Genomic DNA, 21,245 nt, shown 5'->3' with positions numbered 1-21,245 from the left:
TAATCAGGGATGTACTTCAAAAGCATGGGGAGTACCCATGACAGGAATCTGTCACTCCAGCATCCTCCAGTTATGGTTGTGGCAAGGTGTAGCTCATTACAGTGTGTGGCTCACTGTGACATGGATTCCCATAGGTGGAGCATATCCATTAAGCCTGACTTGGACATGGCTTTGTTGGCCAGCAAATATCATCTCTGAGTAAACGAGATGCCACTGAGTAATGCAAGAGTTTATGCAGTCTGGCAGCATAGGACACATGTCTGAGGGCATTATTCCTCTTGGCGAGGTACGTTCATGGCCCTTCCAGCTGTTGGGTTGGGTTGTCTTCTGAGGTACATCCAAAATGGGTTATCATACTCGATGATGGGATTGATGAGTGATTGGTAAAGGGGCACAATAACCTCAGTCTGTTTAGATGAGAACCCTTAAGTAATCAGATGGCCTACATAGATGGATGTCCTAAATACTTCGCAGATATGATTGTCAAAAGAGAGATCACTATCTAATGTAGTCCCCACATACCCATTACATCTTCTGAATTATAGTGTCTGCCACTCATGTGTTAATATATGTGTGTGTGTGTGTGTGTGTGTGTGTGTGTGTGTGTGTGTGTGTGTGTGTGTGTGTGTGTATGTGTGTGTGTGTGTGTGTGTGTGTGTGTGTGTGTGTGTGTGTGTGTGTGTGTGTGTGTGTAGTTTCCCAAAATGGAATGACCATGCAGTATGTGGCCTTTAGCTGGAGGCCATGACTCTGACACCCTGTGTTGGTCTATGTGAGGCCCCTTGAAGGACATCTGTGACAGCTGGACTGTCAGTTATGGCTTCCAGTTTGCAGTAATCGCCAAACACGGTCTGCTGTAGTCCACCTGTGTTAGCCCGTACCTCTGAGAAGTATATGGCAAACAGTAGGGGTCCCAGGACTGAGTCCTGTGAGACACCAGTTGTGACTGGTCAAGAGTTGGACCTGGAGGCTGCTAGGCTTACCATGTAGGTTCTGTGTGTAAGCCTGTTGGCAAACCAACCTGTGATGTATGGGTGTATGTACTGGCTGGTGAGTGTAAAAATAATACCAGAGTGGGGAATGGTGTCAAAACCCTTGGTGAGGTCCAGGTAGTATGTGTGAACTACCACACCCCACACCTAAAGTCTAGTTGACTGTAAAATGTCAAACAGGTTCAGTAGGCATGATCTGCACTCAATCAAGCTGACCTGGGTTGGGTCAAGTGTCTGGAGGTTACCATTGTCTATGTTAATGAGTGCCATGAGGACACGCTCAATAGCCATGCAGATCAGGCTACTCAGGCTTATGGGATGGTAGTTAGCATGGTCAGTTGTGTCACCACCTTGGTGGAATGGAATAGCTGTTGCCATGCGCCACTGAATGGCCATGTAGCCTGTGTAGAGACTGACGTTTAATTGCTATATTAGGCGGGGGGGAGTCACTTTTCTTGTAGTGTCTGCAGGATGCAGTCTGGGACACCATCTGCCTCTACTGACACTCTGTCATGCCATTTGAAAGGGCCATTACCACCTGTATGTCTCAGATGTCTGGGATACTGTACATTTTGGGTATTGTTGTGGGCCCTGTAGGGGGTGAAGCTTGCACCGAATGTATCATCAAGTGTGTTGGTGATATCAGTAGGGTCAGTATATTTAGTGCAATATTGCACCAGCACAGTGCAAATCTGTGTGTTGCTGCTTAGATCCTTGACATAGCTAAAGAAGCCTTTGTAGTCATCTTCCGAATCCATGCCTATCTACCTGTGGATGTCAGCCTTGGATGATTACATGAGCCACATAAGTATCTTGCTAATAGTGGTCACGGATGTTTGCATGTCCTGGGATTTGCTGTTGTTCTGGACTACTGTCCTACTTCTGTTGTATAGCCTGTATACTGCAGGGGTTCAGCAGACTGGTGTCCTTATGTAGGAGTAGTGAGTCCTGGTTTACCATTGATGGCACAACCCATACATCTTTGTAGGTGCTTATAGAGTGCATTTGTAATTCTGTCTGTATCTTGAGCAGTGTCATCCCTGAGCATGGGGGCTGTGAACCCTCCCACCTCTGTCATTAGTACTGTGAATTTAGCTGTAGGAAAGGTACTCACTGTGTGTTTCTTGGGTGGGGGAGATGGTTGGGAGTGGAAATCATCAGTGAATAGTTCATGGTCAGATCTAAACAGTGACCGGTTTACCTCTGCTGTAGTGCAACTGTTGCACATGTCAGTGATGACCACTTCTAGTATGTTTTCACCTCTCGTTAGTCCTCTGCCAACTGATACAGGCCATATGAGGTGATAAATCCCAGGAAGTGTTGGGCCTGGAAGTGAATACTCAAGTAGATTATCCAGTTAAGTGTAGGGTAGTCGACACTGACCAATAGCAGGGTGTCTGGTAGGACTGTCATGTTTACCACTGTCTCCAGATAGTTGTAGTGGTGCTCCTGGGTCATGGAGGGTTATCTGTAGCACTCACAGTTTGCATTGCAGTCGTAGCTGATGTTAGCTGCAAATTTATGATCACAGAGGTATAATGCTGCCCCACTAACTTGGAGGTGTAGGTATCCCCAATGAATATGAATACACCCCCTCCATGTCTGTACCAGTCCATGTTCAGTGGCTGAAATGTGTGTCATGGGTTGTAGTCTGGTAGTGCCGGTGTGCTCACAGGAGCCTTATACAGGTCCCAGTGACAGAACAGATGTAGATGTTGTCCATACTGTGGGGTGCTGTGAGTGCATGCAGGTTGTGAGTACTACCCCTGGTGTTGAGTAGCCTAACCCTCATTGATTCTGCTATTGTGCAATTCATGGAGGTGAGATTCACCTCTGAGACCTGCCTAAAAATGGCACCATGGGGGTGCCAATAGCCTTGCCCAGCATTCCAAAGCCTTAGGCTGACACATGCAAGTTGGTATGGCATTGTTGCAGGCATGTTTCCCATCTGTGCTTGTGTCCCATCTTTCCTGTAGGTAACCTACTTGAAAGCAATACAAAGCCTGAAACCTATACAAGTCCACTAGCTTCCACGATAGGCTTTTGGAGTGATTATGTATCAGTAGTCTGTATGCTCTTGCTGTACCTAACTGTTGTCTGACAACATGGTGATTTTACACTGTATATTGTGATCAGAAAACTCTGTATAATCACATATGATGTTGGAGATAGCCTGCACTGTAGAGGTTCACAGATAGGTAGTAGGCCATCTGCCCAAGGGCATTTAGAAGCACAGCTACAGTGTGGTGGCTTTATCTGCACCATTGATGAAGTAACTGACCCTCTGTCAAGCATAGCTAATGAAGTGATTCCAGGCAGAGTTGCTGGAAGCTGTTGAAGACTGGGGTGCTGTAGGGTCATAGGGGCACATAGTGATTTCAAAAAAAGCATGTTAACATGACAACCCAACAGCATTCAATTTCCTCAACAGGTCTTGCAGCTATAAAACTGGAGTGGCTCCCCCACACCCTGGCTGTATGTTTCTGGGACACATGATCCCAGGGGTGTATATACTGTTGCCCAATCACACATCAAGGTTTCTCATGAAGTGTGTCAGTGAGGGACTATGCCAAATATAGTCAGGATGTTAATGTATAGTCTCTCAATTCATGTGTTATGTTGGTATTTCGAGAAGCTCACTGGGTGTGGTGGCTCCGCCTGTTGTGTAGCCAAGCTTACACATAGGATTCATGGACACAGGAAATAGGCAGAAGGAACATTAATGTCAATAGTGTAATGGCTACAGCATTTGTATAATATCTGTGCAGTCGTGGTTCAAATCCCAATAAAGTTAGAGATGTTTTACATGTTACATAGTATACCTTAACCACAGCTTGCATATATATAGGTAGTATTGCAACCTATGAACCTATACTCATACATAAGATAGAAGAGGTCACTTAAGGTTAATAGTGTGGGAAGAAATAGCCAGGGAATTGTTATGGCTAGGCTTGTATAGGCCCTAGGGCCGATAGCCTAGTACCAACCTATGAACCTATGAACCTATAATAAACATTTGGAACACACATAAACCCATGTGTGTTGGAGAGTACAGTTAACAGACAATGTAATGTTATGTAAGCACATAGTGAGATGTTACGTCACTGAAATGTATATATCCTGAGTAGTTAGCAGAAGTGGCCATATTTGCGTGCACAGGTTGTTGGATATAAAGTTTGTTTAACTCTGTACAATCGCTGGTATAATGTGCACAAACACCTTTAAACCTGCTTACAACTGCTGAAATTAGCCTTATTCTGTAGTAAAACATATCTAATACATCGCAGGTATTGAACCCTGGACCATGCATACCATAGTCATGGGATCTACCACTAAGCCATCTAATCTGTATACATGGTAAGTGGTCGTTAGACTACACCTTATACTACAGGCATTTCACAGTACAGACCACAAATGGGGAAGTCACTTTGTGTACATATGTACAGTACATTGTAATGTACTGTAATGTGTGAATCAACATATACAAGTCTACGTATGTATAAGTGTTACAAATTAATACTAAATATATATATATATATATATATATATATATATTATATATATATATATATATATATATATATATATATATATATATTTATATACACATCACTGATGTGTGCACACAGATAGAAATATGTATATATATATATATATATATATATATATATATATATATATATATATATGTATACACTAACATCTATAGCCATATATATATATATATATATATATATATATATATCTATATAAACATCTATGAACACACTTTGTAACACAGAAGCATTCCAAATGGATAGAAGTGTATACAAAACACATGCAGCTCTGGTATTAAAACTATTAATATTAACCTAATTCCCCATAGAAGCAATGGTTGCTGTGTATGTGGAGATTGGTGTTGGGGAAGACCGCTGGCTAATGGAATATGCATCAAGGAGGGCCTGTGTCAGATGTTCATTACGTGAACTGGAGGGGTACACATGGAACATGGGCACAAAGGACACAAAACAAGAACCATTCTCATCCATAATACACCCTGTCAGGTCACATTGCAACACTGACCTCACAAACATATGAACATTAACAGGTATCATACATATGTACACCAACTGACTTACACATTTGTTTGCAGTAGTGAGGAATGTCTGTAGTACACTGTATGTACTAAACACCATAAAAGTTGTACATATCTCAGATGCATCAGTGGTAAAGCCAGTGACTGCAAGGACTGTTACGTCATTTTGAGGTCCTGAATAAGGGATGTTGGATGCAGGGTGATTAAAGCACTTTTAAGCAGACGTTAGCAGGTTATTGTGCCGGTAAGTGCTGGTAAGCGGTGCTTAAACATGACTACATGGATAAGCGCCACACAGGTTTAACCTTTGCTGAAAATCGCGCAGATCATGGGCAAAGCCGCTCACAACCACTAAAATGTGCGTTAATCACCCTTGCATTACCAGTGCCTGCTCTGAAAGGTAAAATGACCACTGCCATGATTAGAACACACAACCATGTACACAATCTTCACAATAACCTACCACTAAGCTACCTGAGATGTACCAATGGCAGCTCTGTATTCTGACAAGTTAAAACACAAAAGGGAGGATTGTGTGGAAATAGGACAAACTGCCATGTACCCAATGAACGGTGAATGCTATGTATATATATATATATATATATATATATATATATATATATATATATATATATATATATATATATATATATATATATATATATATATATATATCAACATATATATATACATATAGAGAGAGAGAGAGAGAGAGATATGTCGATATATAGGGATATACATATATATGTAGATATATAGATAGGTTAGCAACATCTACACAACCATGGAGGTACATATAAACGGGATACCTACCAAATACCGAATGCTTGACATACCGACGCGTGTAATCACGAGGCTTAAAGACCGAAAGACCACAGTACCGAAACACCAGAAGCATGAGTTTTAAAATCCCGATGTTAAGGAACTTTTAGTCAGTGCTTCTGGTGTTGCGGTTCAGGTAGGTTACTGTGCGTAAGTGTTTTTCTGAGGGCTTTAGTGTGTGTAAGTGTGTGTTCTGAGTGTGTTTCTGGGGGACTGTAATGTGTGGGTGTGGGTTTGCTTTGTGCATCTGTTTGTGCAATCTCGGAGGTATAATATTAAAGTGGGGGGGTGTGGGGGTGCAGCCACCAACATGGGGGGTGTAGGGGGGCTTGCCCACCTGCTCATACATAGTGTAGGATGGTTTGTTTGGATGTGGTGGGTAGCAGTGTGTCTGTGTGTGCATGTGTGTGTTCTGTGTTTGTGTTACTTTCACGAGTTTGACTGTCGCGAGTTTGAGTGTTCAGTAATGTGGGGTATGGGAGTTTGGGCCCAGTACTGTTGGCGTAGGAATTGTGTGTGTTCCGGATTCCGTAGGTTTCCTGTATACAGTGGTTGAAGTGTTCACATATGAGTATAACATGGACCATAGCAATCACACATTCCGCCACGACCAAACTATATGAACAAAGGATATGGAGAGTATATGCCTATACACTATTACAAATATGTGCTATGGACATGAGCCAAAGATAGGGTTACCACCTGTCCCACTTTGTGAGGGACAGTCCCTCTTTGGGCGGTTGTGTCCTGACCAAAAATGTTAAAAATGGCAAATATCCTGAGATTGTAGGACATAATTATGTCCCATATTTATGTAATAGTTGCATAAAATAGTTATTTCTGTATCTAAAATTCCAAAATGTTACAAGAAACAGGACAATCAACTAAACTGCTACAAGAATAAGCTTTTATTTAGGCAAAAAAGTAAAGTTCTATCCTTTGTACTGACCGTGGGTATGTGTTGGCCTGTAAAATCTGATGTGTGTCCCGAAAATGTCCCACTATAGCCATTTGAAAAGGTGGCAAACCTAGCCAAAGGGGGTCAGTCACCAATACAACTCCAATGACTGCAAATACCTATGACAGAAATACACAGACAGCTTTCATGTAGCAACACTTTATTACATTCCAATGTATTGCTGAAAGGATTCAAGGACTAACATCCCCTGCATGCTATACAGGAACCATTTAACAGTGCCTTAATGAATCAGCCTGCAATTACCATAGTATTAGTCCACTAAAGGATAGATGTTCAAATAGGGAAGGAACCCTCACACACATATCAAATATGTATAAAAGCAGTTCCTACACACACCTGCATCTGTTATGTACACCCACCAACATCTCCCCCACACCCAAACCAATTACAAAACATACTGTAATAACATTACAAATCATTCACTCACTGTACGACATCTGCAGAAGCCTAACATACCTTGTCAGAGACACATTAACATAGCCCTATGTGAAATAGTTGCTGTTATACAATGGGACAGCTGCTGATGTTACAGGGTTTGTTTGCACTAATCCCATTTCAGAGGGTTGTGTGTACACCAGGAAGTGTTACCAATTACTGATTAACAGCACAGTATGATACAAATTTACACCAAACCAAAGATGTCTGGTGAGCACACTGTAAACCATCTAACATTATATGCATAGCCATATAGCCTTGAGCTGCTCAAACATCCTTGCCAGACTGAAACATCTGCAGAAGTATCAGGTACAAACAAACCCTACATAAGTAGCAATGTTCTGAAATATAACAGCTGTACTCACATGTAGAACAACATCTTCTAGGCATTACACATAATCCTTGGGAGTCATGAAGCTAATATATCGCTGTGTGTCTCCATATAACTGTTGCAATACATCACAAACAACACATCCAGGCCGTCTTCCTCGAAAGTAAGGCAAAAGGACAACGCCCAAGTGGAGTACTCAATTATACACCTCTGTTGCCATGGTATTGGCTAATGGAGTAGCTGCACAGCTGATGTGCATGTAATTAACTACTTTGGAACACCAATTGGTGGTCAGGATAGCACGTTACCGATATTTAACTATAAAAGGATGGATTGTCACACATTCAAACCATCTGTATATATCAGCAGAACATTACAAAGAAGATTGAAACACATACTGAAAAAGATTGAAATAACAGTCAACAACACCTTGAGTTACTAATAAGGTATGTAGAACGCTCAACATGTCTGTGTATGTAGTACCTGTTCTGTAATAATTAAAGTGTACGCAATGCATATAGTGGAAACAGTTATCTTGTAGTGATGTATTGTTCAGCATAGTAATGCTTGTAGTATTTATGTGTGTACTGCTGTAGGTCACAAGGCAAACACCTCATACACCACAAGGGATGCTATATAAGGGCTTTGAACCCAACAATTCCTCTCCAGCCGCTGTCAGTGACAAGGTTGGTCCAACAAGTACGTGCTATAACAGGGGATAGTATGTGTTGATATATTGTAACAGTAGGCATATGTATGGGTGTATTACTGAGAATAACATGTTGAAGGTGGGCCTACTGTGCAATTATGATTTGCAATGTGGGATATTGTGCCAATAACTGTGTAATGTACAGTATTGTAGGCAGATATGTATTACATTTTACATAGCATTACTGTTATGTTAGGCAAACATTAGTTAAGTCTATTGGCATTTACAATACACAATAACAGCATACATATGACTTGTAGTCACCCGACAGTTTATCAGCATGATAGCAAAGTAAAATGGAAGAGCAAGTTAACTATCAATGCACATAAGACATATAATAGGTTCATAGGTAGGTACTAGGCTGTCTGCCCAAGGGCATTTATAAGCCCAGCTAGAGTGTGTTGGCTTCCCCCACCGCCTTAGGTTAGTTCCCCGTGGCTCTGAACAACAGAGCCATTAGTTCCCTGTGCCTCTGTCCAGCACAGCCACTGCAGTGATCCCCAGGGTACATGTCTGTCTCCCATCCACCCGTGAAGGTTTCTCTTGAAGAGTACTAGTAAACCTGATGTACATTGGAATCATGTTCCAAAGCATGGGGAGTTTCTGGGTCAGGAATCTATCCCTCCAGCATATCCTAGTTATCGTTGTGGTTAGGTTTATATCCCTAGAGCATGTGGCTCTCAGGGGCTTTTGTTTAGGTGGAGCATATCCATCAGTACTGGGTTGGACATGGGCCTTGTATGTCAAGCAGAGATCACCTCTGAGTACGCGGCATGCAACCGAGTACAGCTGGAGTTTCTTTAGTTGGGCTGCATAGGTCATCTGTTTGAGGTCAGTAATCCTCTTGGTGTGGTACTTTTGTGGTCTTTCAAGCTGTTGCAGTCGTCTTGTAAGATACATCCCAAATGGGGTGTTGCATTCTTTAATGGGTCTAATAAGTCATGAGTAGAGAGGCACAATGGCCTCCTTTGTTCTGGATGCGAACCCATTTGAAATTAGGGGGGCCACATAGAAGGATATTCTAACCACCATGGCAATATAGTTATCAAAGGAGAGATTGCTATCTACTTGGGTTTCTAGATCCCTTATTACCTTTTCTGTATGTAGGGGACTACCACCTATGTGGTAGTCCATGGGTAATTAGTTTTATCCAAAGTGGATGACTATGCACTTTTTGGCATTCAGCTTGAGGCCATGATATTGACACCAGGTATCCATCTCAGTGAGACCCTTCTGGAGTGTGTCTGTATCAGCTGAGGAACCAATTATGGCCCCTAGTTTGCAGTCGTCTGCAAACCTTTTCCGCCAAAATCCTCCTGTGCTTGCCTGTAACTCAGAGAAGTATATACTGAACATGAGGGGTCCTAGGACTGTGCCCTGGGGGCCGCCACTTGTAACTGGTTTACAGTTGGACCTAGGGTATGCAACTCTCACTGTGTGGGTTTTGTCCGTGAGCCACTTTGCAAACCATCTCGTGATGTAGGGGTTAATGTTCAGGTGGATGGGTATGTCGATAATACCAGAATGGGGAATGGTGTTGAAAGCCCTTGAGAGGTCAAGGTAGGCTGTGTGGACCTCCTTACCCTCATCTAATACCTTGGTAACTGTCTCAAAGAAGTCCACCAGGTTTAGGAGGCATGGTCTGCCCTTAACAAAGCCAAACTGGGTGGGGTCAAAGGTTTTGAGGTACCCAATGTCTCTGTGAATGAGATCCATGATGATGTGCTCCATAGCCTTGCAAACCAGGCTAGTCAGGCTTATAGGGCAATAGTTCCCATGGTCCATTATGGTTCCACCTTTGTGGAGTGGGATAACTGTTGCTGTGCACCATTCATTGGGCACAAAGCCTGATGCGAGGCTATTATTGATCATGGTGCTTAAGTGGGGAGCCAGTTCATTCTGATGTTGTACTGTCCCATGGATGCTGTGTTTTTGGCTTTAGAGAATGCAGCTTTTACCTGCATAGTTGTGATTACAGGGACTCTGCATTCTTCCTGTATAGATATGGGCCCTTTAGGGGGTGAGAGGGGGGTAAAGTTAGCACTGAACCTATCTGCCAGGATTTTGGCAATATCAGTTGGTTCTGTAATTTTCGTCCCTTTGTGCTGTAACTCAGAGCAGATCTGCATGTTGCCATCGAGATTCTTGACATAGCTATAGAATGCTTTGTGGTTTCCCTTGGAATTAGTGGTGATTTTGTTTTCATAGCTAGCTTTGGAGGATCTTATAAGGGATCTCAACTTCTTACTGAGGCTGACCAGGGAGCTCCTCCACTCATGAGATTGTACTCCCTTTTGCAACAGTTTCTTCCTTCTGTTGTACAGTTTGTTTATGGCAACAGACCACCAGATTGGCTTCCTTTTTTTGGAGGATAGTGTCTTGGTTCTCTTTGGCATAGCATGATCCATGCACTCGTGTAAGTGCTTATAGAGTGCATTTGTGTAGGATTCAGCAGTTGTCACTGTATTGTCCATCTGCATGGGTGTCATGATGTTCACCACTTCTCTCATAAGAAGCATGAAGTTGGTTTTGGAGAAATATTTTACTGTGGTTTCCTTAAGGGGGGGTGCGGGAAGGATGTGGATATCAAGGGTGATTAGCTTATGGTCGGATCGGACCAACGAGGAGTTGACTTCAGGTGTGGAACACCGGTCAACCATGTTGGTAATGACTAGGTCTAGGATGTTGTTGCCACTGGTGGGGGTGTGGATAAGTTGATCCAGGGCACTGGAGTTTATGGATTCCAGAAAGCGTTGAGCTAATGAGTTGGCACATGAGTAGTTTTCCCAGTTAATGGTGGGGTAGTTGAAGTCGCCCATTATTAGGGTGTTTGGTTGAACCCTGATATTTTCCAGTACATCAAGAAAAGAGGAATGGGAATCCTGGGGCATGGTGGGTGATCTGTAGCAAGCTACAATTTGCATTGCAGTTTTGCCCAGAGTTAGTCGCACTTGGATAACCTCGGATGCATTGTGCTAAGCAACTAGCCTGGAGGTGTGGATATCCTTAATGAATATGGATACACCTCCGCCTTTGGTGTTTCAGTCCAGCTTACATGGCCGAAAAGTGTGGTATGAGTTATAGCCTGGTAGTGCAGGGGTGCTCTCTGGAGCCTTGAACCAGGTCTCAGTCACTTTACAGATATCGATGTTTTCCATTTTAAGGAGTGCCTCGAGTGAGTGCATTTTGAGATTTAGACTTTTAGCATTGAGTAGCATCACCCTCAGTTTATGCTTGCCTGTTCCTGTTATGGTGGTGAATTTGTTATTTAAACCCTGCCTAAAAAAGGTACTATAGGGGCAACAAGAGCCTTAGCCACTATCTGGAATCCCAGGGGCGACAGGTGCAGGCCATCTGTGGCAAAGCATCATGGTCTGTCGACCATGTCATCTCAAGCAGACAGATACTGGATCCCCTTAGAATGATACCAGAAGCTTAGCCAATTGCTGAAGTCAATCATTTTGTCCTTGTACTGTGGTATCATTCTGGGAGATGGCAGAATGTGACTCAGGGCTAGGGTCATACCTGCCTGGGCTACAAGATCGGAGAACTCTTCCATGTCTCTTTTTATTTAGTCAGGGAGGTACGTCTCAGGTCATTCACACCAACATGGACAATGACAGAGTCATAGTTGTACCTGTTGTGGAGTAACCTGAGTGCGTGGGTTATGTGGTGGATCCTGGCACCCGACAAGTAGCTAACAGTAACCTTCTCCTTGCTTAGCCTGGTGAGTGGGACATCAGTGTGCCTGACTATAGAGTGACCTATGACTAGTGTGTTGGGTATGTTGTTTTGCCTTATTTGGCTGTGGTTGGGTGGCACACTGAGTCTGTGGGCTATGTGTCATTTGGGTTGTGTTGGGGGATGGAGGCTGCTTGCGTTTCTGTTTTGGTGGTCTCTGTTCATAGGTTCATAGGTTCATAGGTTCATACTAGGCTGTCTGCCCTAGGGCATTTATAAGCCTAGCCAGAGTTGTGTGGCTTTCACCACCCCTTAGGTTGAAGAATACTATACCCATTAGTTTGCCATGCCTCTGTCCAGCAGTGATACAGAGATGATCCCCGGGGTAAATCTACAATCTCCCATCCACTGGTCAAGATTCCTCTTGAACAGAGCCAGCGAGGTGCTCTGTCTCACATGGACCGGGATTCTGTTCCACAGCACAGGGAGTCTCTGGATGATGAATCTGTCCCTCCAGCACGTCCTATTTATATCCGTGTTGAGGTTTAAGTCTCTTGCTCTTGTGGCTCTGGTGGATTTGGATTTTTTTGAGGTGGAGCATGTCCATTAATTCCGGGTTGGACATGGCCTTGTATGTCAGGCACAGGTCACCTCTGAGCAGATGGTATGCGACTGAATAGAGCTGGAGTTTCTTCAGTCGGGCAGCATATGGCATATTTTTGAGCCCCTTTATCCTTTTGGTGAGGAACTTTTGGAGTCTTTCCATTTGCTGCAGGTGTCGGGTAAGATACATTCCAAATGGGGCATTGTACTCAATCATTGGTCTGATAAGTGAAGAGTACAGGGGAACAATGACCTCCCTTGATCTGGATGTGAATCCCTTCATAATCAGGTGGGCAATGTAGAAGGTCCTCCTAACCACTTTGGCAATGTGAGTGTCAAAAGAAAGGTTACTGTCAACTTGGGTCCCCAGGCCCTGATAACCTCTTCTGTGCTTAATGGATTGCCACCTATGTGGTAACTTGGGGTTACCTTGTTTTTACCAAAGGGTATGACTATACATTTTTTGGCGTTTAGCTTAAGGCCATGGCTCTGGCACCAGTTATCCATTTCTATGAGACCTCTCTGAAGGATATGTGTGTCTGATGGATTTTCAACTATGGCGCCCAGTTTGCAGTCATCTGCAAACTTTGTCAGCCACAATCCTCCTATGTTTGCCTGCACTTCTGAAAAGTAGATGCCGAACAAGATGGGGCCCAGGACTGAGCCCTGTGGGACACCGCTTGTGACCGGCTTGGAGTCTGACATGGCACCAGCAACTCTAACCCTGTGGGTTCTGTCCTTGAGCCAGTTTGCAACCCATCTTGTGACATATGGGTTTACATTTAAGCTGGTGAGCTTTTCTATGATACCCGAGTGGGGTATTGTGTCGAAAGCTTTTGCAAGGTCAAGGTAGGCTGTGTGAACTGCCTTACCCTCATCAATGGCCTTGGTGACTGTTTCAAAAAAGTCGACCAAGTTCAAGAGGCATGATCTGCCCTTGACAAAGCCAATTGGGTAGGATCCAATGTCTGTAGGTCCCCTATGTCTTTATTTATGAGTTCCATTATGATCCTCTCCATAGCTTTGCAGACCAGGCTTGTTAAGCTTATGGGGCGGTAATTACCAGGGTCCGTAGAAGCACCGCCTTTGTGGAGTGGGACCACAGTTGCCGTATGCCACTCTTTGGGTACGTATCCTGTGGTAAGGCTAAGATTAAACAGCAGCCTTATGTGTGGGTTTAGTTCCTCATTGAGTTCGTGTAGCACACAGCTGGGGACACCATCCGGTCCCATTGATGCTGTGTTTTTAGCTTTAGAGAGAGCAGCTCTCACCTGGGCATTTGAGGTGATTGGGAGGCTACACTCTGCTGGGATAGATATTTCTCCTTTTGTGGGGAAGGGAGGGGAGAAATTTTCACTGAACCTGTCTGCCAGTATGTTTGCAATGTCTGTGGGTTCAGTGATTTTTGTATCATTTTGGACTAATTCTGAGCATATCTGGGAGTTTCCACCCAGATTTCTAACATACCTAAAGAAGGCCTTATGATTGTCTTTTGAGTCCTTGGTGATTTTTCTCTCAAAGTTGGCCTTGGATGATTTTATGAGTGATCGTAGTTTTTTACTAGTATTGATCAGAGATGTCTTCCCTTTTAGGGATTTTGCTCTATCTTGTAGTAGCTTTCTCCTCTTGTTGTAAAGTTTGTTTATGGCTGGGGTCCACCAGATCAGGCGCTTGCCTTTGGTGGAAAGGGTCTTGATTTTATTTGGGATTGCTTGATCCATGCAATCCTGGAGGTGCTCGTAGAAAGCATTTGTAAGGGATTCAGCAGCATGGGTTGTGGTTTCCAATGGCTCAGGGGCCTTGAAGGACACCACACCAGTCTTAAGAAGTGTGAAGTTGGCTTTTGAGAAGTTCTTCACTGTGGACTTTTTTGTTGGGGGTGGGGGCGGGATGTGGATCTCCAGTGAGATTAGTTTATGGTCTGATCTCACCAATGAGGGATATACTTCCGGTGTGGAGCATTTTGTCCCCATGTTTGTGATGATCAGGTCTAGTATATTTTCACCTCTTGTGGGAATGGTGACAAGTTGTTCCATAGCATTTGAGTTTATGAACTCCAGGAACCTTTGGGCTAGGGTATTGGGGCTTGAGTAATGTTCCCAGTATATGTTTGGGTAGTTGAAGTCACCCAATATGATGGTGTTTGGAGAGACATTTATACTCTCCAGTGTCTTCAGGAAGGCTGTGTGGGGTTCCTGAGTTTGAGAGGGTGGCCTGTAACATGCTACAAACTGTAGAGCAGTTTTGCCTATGGTTAATTGCACCTGAATGGTCTCTGATGCTTCGTGAGTTGCCACCAGCCTGGAGGTGTGGGTATCCTTGATGAATATGGATACACCCCTCCTTTGTGGTACGGTCTGGGTTTTGGGGCCGAACGCATGATATGAGGTAAAACCTGATAGTGCTGGGGTGCTCTCAGGAGCCTTGAACCAGGTTTCAGTCACAGCACAGACATCGATGTTCTCCATACTGAGGAGGGCTTCGAGGCTGCATCTTGAGATTTAGACTTCTGGCATTGAGCAGCATTACCCTTAGTTTTTTTCCATTATTGTTTTCTAGGGCGGTGGGTTTAGAATTTGAGCCTTGTCTAAAAAAGGCACTATGGGGGTGGCAAGAGCCTTTGCCAATATCCGGAAACCCAGGGGTGACAGGTGCAAGCCATCCCTTGCGAAGCAGCGTGGCTTGTCAAGCATGTCATTCCAGGCAGACAGACATTGGATCCCCTTAGAATAACACCAGAAATTAAGCCAATTATTAAAACTGATAATTTTGTCTCTGAATTGTGGCATCATTCTTGATGAAGGTAGGATACTGCTCAGGGTCAGGGTCATACCAGCCTGGGCTACATAATCTGAGAGCTCCTTTATGTCTCTTTTCATGTAGTCCAGGGAGGTACATCTCAGGTCATTCACACCGGCATGGACAATGACTGAGTCATACTTGTACTTGCTGTGGAGTGACCTGAGTGCTTGTGTTATGTGGCGGATTCTAGCGCCTGACAGGCAGCTTACTGTGACCCTCTCTTTGTTCAGTCTGGTGAGTGGGACGTCAGTGTGTCTGACTATGGAGTCACCTATGACAAGTGTGTCTGGCATTGTGTTTGGCCTTAAGGGCTGTGACTGATTTGCACACTGACTTTGTGATCTATGTGTTGCTTGCGTTATGTCATGAGGTGGCAGTTGTTTGGGTGTTTGCTTTGGAGGCCTCTGCTGTTTTGGTAGATTTTTGATCAGTGTCTCCGAGTATGTTGCTTAGACAGATTATTACTGAGAGCCTCCGCAAATGTTTTTGTGTTACTATGTGTGGATTTTGGAGGAGTAGATTTAGTGAGACTATGTGATGAGTGTGGTGTGGTGCAAATGTTTACCTTCTTCACATGACTGTCAAGTTCAGTCTTGGTTGGAGAGAGCTTTCCTCCAGTTTGGCTAGATAAGTGCATCTCTCACAGGTTGTAGTGTTGGGTGGTAGGAGGAGAGGGTTGTCTGTGTACATGAGGCAATTTCTACATTGCCTCAAGATGCCCAGATTCATCAGATAAACAGGAGAGAACACTGGGAGCTGACCATTGGACATGCCTGAATAAAAAACTATTTTCCTCTAGATAAGTGATGAAAGTGAATACAAGAGCTGTTTTTCTCTAAGCAATTGAGAAAAGTAGGTACAAAAACTGTTTACCTCTAGGTAATGAGGAAGATTGAGTGCTATAGTAATTAGCAGCTTACTTATTGCTTACAAGTTCTGAACAAGTGCTGAGAATGAATAAGCAATCCAGATAGGGTCTTGGATAACATAAACACACTGCCCCCCTAACTGGTACACAATCATATATCCATGTACACTATAGAGCCCCTTTAACCACAACTATGCAGGTACAAGCTGCACTCAGGCTGCATGGGACCTGTCCACATCCCAGGTTGTATCATACACATATGGCAAAATAATTTGCTCTCCACATACACATCATGTAAAACATAGCTTCATGTCAGGCTGTGTACACACTGAATGGTGCACACCAACAGTTATCACAACCCACAAAGGAGGAGACACCACTGATAATGGGAAGTACTGCACTATTACCCTGCTGAGTCTGGTCTGAAAGGCCATGAACCTTGATCAACTTATTTGATGTCAGCAGTACAGATGTAGATTTATTTATTTTATTTTATTTTACATTTGTTGACCGGGCTAGTCTAGCTGAATACATATCCTTTTTCAGTAGAGGCCCGGGGAGAAAAGCTCCCAATAATGAGAAAAGTAACACACTACAACTAGATAGAGGTACTACATTATAAAGATAACAAAACAGTAAGACATCAGTATATACATGCTAGTAGAAAAAAAAAATGCTTAAGCTAAGTTGGTGACATGACAAGCTAAGTTGGTAACATGACATGGGTACACATGTGGAGGAAGTAAAATGCTAGATAATAGCTTGTGAGAGAGAAGAGTGTAGGGTACTATGAGACCTATAGGAATTAGTCTGGGTTTGGACATGGGCACAACCAGTGGGACTTTAAATATTCTCTGAGATTATTTTGAATAGATTGAGTGAAGGCATGAGTCTAAGGTAGTTGGGAAGGGAATTCCATTGCTTTCCAATAGAGTTAGCATAAAGAGCATCGCCGCTCATGTTATTAGATTTGATGGTTAATACTTGATTACTGTTTGAAGACCGAAGGGAACTTAAGTTGGTGTATGGGGTCAGGATTTTGCTCAGTGAGGGGGTTTTGTCTGGTTGATTAATTATTTTGAATGCTTCCGTGAGTTGATTGAATTTAAGAAGATTGGACAATTCTAACCAGCCTAGTTTCTTGAGGTTGAGGCAATGGTGGGTACGATAGGGTGTTCCTGTAATGAATCTGGCTATATGGTGGTAGGTGGTAGAAAAGTTATTGAGCTCACGTTTATTGAGGAAGGAAAATATCGGGGAGGCATATAGTAGGGTGGAAAGGAGATGAGTGCGGGCAATGGTTAATTTTGCATGAGGAGTGAGAAAGTTACTGATTCTGTACATTGAACCTAGTTTCTTGTTAACTGACTTAATGGTTTGGGCAATGTGCATATCAAATTTGAGCTTGTGGTCAATAGTGACACCTAATAGCTTGGTGTGGGAGACGGGCTCAATGATGGTGCCATTAAAGGATTCGACAAAAAAGGACCTAGGATTCGCAGGTTGTGGTTCTAGGGGTAAGGGAGTGGTAGACAAGGGGAAAAATAGAAATAACTTGGTTTTAGTTGGGTTAAGTATGAGTTTCAGGTCAGAGAACCATTTTTCAACTTTGGCAAAACATTGTTGGGTGGCTGTTTGGAGTTTCTGGAGAGAGAGATCAGAGCAGATCAGGGTGGAGTCGTCCACGTATTGTATGCAGGTGGTTCTGGGGATGATTGTGTGAAGATCATTTATAAAAACAGAGAAAAGAAGGGGGCCAAGTATGGAGCCCTGTGGGACGCCAATGTTGTTAGGGAGTAGTTGAGATAGACTATTTTGCCATTGGACTGCTTGGTTCCAGCCAGAAAGGTAGTCCTTGAACCAGTTTAGTGCCAAGTTGTCCAGATGAAGGGTTTGCAGAGTGTGGAGTAATAGCTGGTGGTTAACCATGTCGAAAGCTTTTGATATATCAAGAAAGAGCGCAGAGGATATAAGTTTTTTGTTACAGTTGCTATTTATTGAGTCGACAAAGGAGAGGAGGGCAGTAGTAGTACTGTGATGGGGGTGAAAACCGTGCTGGGTAATAGATAGCAGATTATTGATGGTGAGGTGGTGTAGGAGTTGTTTGTGAATACACCGTTCCAAAATGTTTGCTATTGGAGAAAGTATTGTGATAGGCCTATAGTTAGATGTTTCAGTGGAGGAGCCTCCTTTGTGAAGTGGAATGATGTACGAGATTTTCCAAATGGGGGGGACGGTGGCCTCAGTTATGGATCTGTTAATCAAAATTGATATGGGATAGGCAATGACATCAGAGGCTAATTGGAGGTATTCCGCTGGGAGACGATCGGCCGCAAGGGTGGACGGTTTCAGTTTTTTTAGTAGGGTACGAATATAGGAGGAGGATACTGTTTGTAGGTTAAAGGAGAGAGGAGGTGAGTCATGAGGAAGAGTTAAGGATGGGGAGGAAGTGGGTAGATGATTGGCGAGGGACTGGATGGTCTCTGTAAAAAAAATGTTAAAGGAATTGGCTATCTCTTCTGGTTTTTTACTAGTGAGTTTCTCGGGTATTGGGGTAGAAGATTTACCAGGATGGAGGAGGTTGTTAAATCCAGCCCAGAACTTTTTTGGGTTAGTCTGATGTTTGTCCTGGAGGTGACAGAAATACTGTTTTTTATCTCTAGTAATGTCAGATTTTGTGGAGTTTCTGAGCTGTTGAAATTTAATACGATCTAGGGGAGTTTTGGTAGCTCTCCATTTGTTCCAAGCCTGGTCGCGGAGTTTAATTTTTGCTTTGGTTTCTCTTGTTAGCCAGGGAGCTATGTGGTCCTTGGTTCTAATTAGTCGATTTGAAGTGTGGGAGTCAAGAATGTTTAGGAAAGTGTCATTGAAGTATGACACGCTCTCGGCTAGGGGAAGAGTAGTTAGGGTTGACCAATTGCAGTATTTTAGTTCAGCTAGGAATAGATCTAGGTTGAACTTTTTCCTGTTTCTGATAAGTTTATGTAGGGGTGGGTTGGAAATACAAAGTTTATGCTTTATAATGTAAGTGACAAGGTGGTCGCTAAGGTCATTGGGGAGGGTACCGGTGGTATAATTGTTAGCAACTTTATTGGTGAGAATCCAGTCAATCGTACTCTCCTTTTGCTGTGTATTACCAATTCTGGTAGGAGCTGTGATATTTTGGGAGAAGCCATATAGATTGATTGGGTGGGGATTTGTCCTGGCGGAGCAGTGGGACCAGTCAATATTGAAGTCCCCTAGTATAATGGTTTCTTGAGGGTAGTTGGCGGCTAACCAACTTAAAGTATGCTCAAGGTTTTCAAGGTTTTTCCCTGGTGGGATATAGATTACTACTAGATTGATACATTTGTGGGAGTTTAGGCAAATCTTTAGTGCAATAAGTTCAATATTAGAGACCTGGGGGGATGCAATGTGTTCCTAATGATGTTAAGCCTGTTCTTAAACATTACAGCTATTCCCCCGCCCTTTTTGGTTATTCAATAATTCCTTAGGATATTATAGCCAGGTGGAAGAATTTCTTCGTCCTTTGTGGCGGGTTTGAGCCATGTTTCTGAGAGACACAGGATGTCTGGGGAGTGTGTGGCTATCATAGCATGTAAGCTATGTACTTTGTTGTTTATGCTTCTTAGGTTGAGGTGAAAGATGAGGAGGGAGGTATTAGGAGTATGGGGTAGTGTTGAGGTGGCGGGGTCTTGATGAGTGGTGGGGCCTGGATTGGGATGAATGTCTCCATGTTGAGTAATACATTGTTTTAGGTGATCTAGATATAGATGACAGTAAGGTTGATTTCACACAGCATATCATAACCTTGCCAGGTCATAGGACATCATCACCCATACTGTGTTCCACCTACACTCAGTATACTAGATGTACATTCCTATGTCACAGGAGTGTTTTGCAACTGGACTGCTGGCAGAACCAACACTTCAGAAGGTGTCTGAATAATGCATGCACATCACACCAGTGCCAGCTACAGTAAGACAGGGTTAATTCATTGTACTCCTCCACATTGTAGTCTATACCACACAAACTAACAGAAGGCATCTGCCTATTGAAGTATGCTAATGACTATGACCTAGGAGCAATAGCTGACTCAATGAGTGTTGCAGACAACATACAGAAGGGGCTTTGTGGGTGAGGTGTGTGACATATGGCCACAATCTGACATCTACATATTGTATTGTCACCCCTATGTTAATAACCCTGTACCCACGAGCTACCACCTGGGCAGCGGTCAACAAAATGGACACTGTGTGTAAGGGATGCAGCTGGGCAGTTGTCTTTCCTTTGATAGTTACATCACCCACCTGTCAGGTAGTCATAAGTGACAACCCTAATCATGACAGGGTGCCATCCATGAATATAGAGATCACTGTTCAGCCATACTCAACACTCAAGTGACCGATATCAGATCACATATATCCTTTAAGGGGTATTGGCCATGTTCAGATGGCCTACACCAGCCTTTCCAATCCCCATCTCCACTATGTAGCATGACGCCTACCCTGAATAAAGCCATGTCCAACCCAGTGATGTTGGACATGCTACATGTACACATCCTGCTCTCAAACACATACTTCATGGACATCCACCTTCCTAGTACAAGGATCACCACATGCTGGACAGATCCTTGTCCCATACACTTTACATACTCCTACCATACTATGCATTCCTGCCCAGCAAAGCTGCACATTGCCCCTCTTTCAGACATGGTGTGATGACAGCATGGTAAATATATCATTAACCCTGTGGATCAGTTATATGGCACTGCTTGACCTGGCCCCAGAAACTCGCCTGTCAGCTACAGCTAGGTAACCTTTCATCCTAGGCTCATACATGGCCCAGGGCATATAGCCAACTAGTTGACTTTGACCGTACATGCTATAGTTGATATCCAATACCATCAGGCTAGCCAGTGTCCCATGTCTATCACATGTGCAACACA

Source organism: Protopterus annectens, chromosome 1.part1, assembly GCF_019279795.1.
Source record: "Protopterus annectens isolate FY-2018-M chromosome 1.part1, PAN1.0, whole genome shotgun sequence".
Taxonomy (NCBI): domain Eukaryota; kingdom Metazoa; phylum Chordata; order Ceratodontiformes; family Protopteridae; genus Protopterus; species Protopterus annectens.
Note: the sequence above shows the minus strand (reverse complement) of the source record.